Genomic DNA, 2657 nt, shown 5'->3' with positions numbered 1-2657 from the left:
AAGTAAACATGTCATGCAAAGCAGAACATTGTAAAATGCAGAAAATATTAAATTCAACGCGTTATGATCCATTTCTCTACTCTTTTTTTTTCTTCATAAACCTTCTATATTCAACCTACAAAGGGATGGCATTTCCCTCTTTAATGAGAGATTAGGTGACTCAACAATACTTATAGCTTGTATTTCTTGAAAGAGAAAAAGTGAAAAGGAGTTGCTTTTTTCCACTTTGTGATTGAAAATAAAAAGGGCTTGCTGATTTAAAGAGCTGCACAGCCTTGGGGGACCTTTAGAAAGCATTCTCTATATGAACAATGCTGTTTCTATACAGCCATGTGAACTGTAATTTCATTCCCCTTTCTTCATTATCAAGGACATTTGCATGGCAGCAGGATCCTAGCAGTTCCTGGGTTTACCTATTCCTAATTCTCACTTCTTCATTTAGTGTCATTAGCCCTTGTAGGTGGCATCTTTATTCATTGTTATACATAAAATTCCAATGTCACAAAGGACCTTAGTTTTAACAAAAAGACTAATGAAAATATTTCATTATTTGTAAGGAAAGTTTTTGAAACTTTCCAATGGCTTTTGAAATAATTTTAGCATCTTTTCAACTAGTACTTGCAACAAAAGTGAATTTTTTAAAAAAGGATAAGAATAGCCTCAGTTGAGGTAGGTGTTGCCACTGGTACCCACATCCTCCATCATGGTTGTGTGCTTAACTGCAAGGAACTCTAAGGGAGTCTTCCAAGCTCAGTTCATAAACCAGTGATTTAACCTACTCATAGTACATCATTGTCTTCTGGATAAAGTATTTATGCCTACTGACAGTGGAACCATTAACTTTCCCTTTAAAGCCATCCTACAGAAACCATCCCCATCCAGTGAGATTTCACTCACTGAAACACAGTTGAAGCACATTTTTCTAGGGACCATTACTTTTACATCTTTAGAGAACCCATTGATAAGACATCTCTGCCAAGACTCTCAAGTTGGTAGAGTTTGTGAATGTATTAGAAGATGGTAACATTGAACAAAATAAAAGGAATTAAGGAATACTTTATAGCAGGTGAAACAGAATACTTAAGAAGGTCAGAGCTTTCTACAGGTCAAAAATCATATTTTATATGGAAAAGCAATAAATTTCTTTGAGAAAGCAATTAAGTGATTGAGAGCTGTGAATAATAATGTGAATCAGCCATAGGATTTACAGTTACTAAAAAGGATAATTCTAGGAAGTCAAGTACAGAGTGTCTAGGATCTAGGAAAATATTCTCTTCAGTAAAAGACAGGCCAATTGCTGTGAGACTCAAAGGGATTGAGATATATTTAGCTAATAAAGGAATAATATAGAAATTGAATTGCATTCATTTATTTGAAATTTCATTAAGAGAAAAAGCACACTTGTTCTGTGTTACTCCAAGAGTGAAATGAGTTATTTGCTTTTTAAAAAACAGATTTTCTAATAATATATGAGACAAATTTCAAACTAAACTTGCCAATGAGAAAAACACTTGAGAGGTGATGAACTTCAAACACTAGAGACAAGTGTATCTAAAATGTACCAATAAATTTAATAAATAAAAAAATGAGAGGTGATGGAGATTCTTGAATAGATATGGTGCTTGTGTTCAAAACTTTATAAGTCCTTATTAATGACATGTACACACACATAAACACACAATTTTATGAAGTACTAGTAGAAATCAAAACATCGTCTATCAAATGTCAATACCAAGAATGCTCTAAGCTTTCAATTGAATGGATGTAGCAAATCCTACATATAACATAATTAGGGAAAATATTGGGAGTGTCTTTGAGAACATAAAATGACAGTAGAATTTCTCCCTCCATATTGAAAGCCTTCATATCTGGTCGTCGTACATCATCTAAACAAGGATAATAAGCATATCTGTCACTCTTTCTAACATAAACACATAAGTGAAGTTGTTTCTCCAACCAAAAGTATACCTTGAGGGTTAGGGTATACACACACACACACACACACACACACACACACAGAAAGGGAAAAAAATAGCATTAAATCATAGAACCAGGGAATTCATTGTGTTTTCCCCATACTCTAAATATATCCTTTAACAATTCTTATCTGCATACTGTTTTGTTTTAATTGAGCGCCATTTCCCCTTCTGTAGGAAACAACTACTAGACACCTTCTTCTATTCAGATCCAAGTCAAATACATCCTCCTCAGAAAGGTGCTTCCTAACCACTGAAGATAAAGAAGCACTCCCTTTCGTTTATTAATGTGTTCTTGTCTTATTCTTTGCCTAAATAATTGATTTCTTTGCTTAATCTCTGAGTCTGGCCTAGATTAAAAGTTCTTTATTTCCCCAAAACTGTAACTTCAATATGAAAACCAAAGAATTATTAATAAATATTTACTGAGAGAATAAACAAGTTTGAAGTATGCAGAAAGCTTTAGTGAGGTCAACTAGTGAAAGACTCTTTTTAAGCTTTTTAAAATTTACAACTATTTATTTTCAAGTATTGTGGGTTAACTTCAGTTATTTTTTAAATTTAATTGTGAATAAGCAATTGAATAATTATAATGCGCTGATGTAAGGTGTTGAGTGGAATATTAGTAAATGCTCTAGATAGTATGTACTTAAAACATCCTATTTGGATTTATAATATATA

The sequence above is a fragment of the Fukomys damarensis genome, unplaced genomic scaffold (genome assembly GCF_012274545.1).
Source record: "Fukomys damarensis isolate Sample0158 unplaced genomic scaffold, DMR_v1.0_HiC HiC_scaffold_21, whole genome shotgun sequence".
NCBI classification, from domain to species: domain Eukaryota; kingdom Metazoa; phylum Chordata; class Mammalia; order Rodentia; family Bathyergidae; genus Fukomys; species Fukomys damarensis.
Note: the sequence above shows the minus strand (reverse complement) of the source record.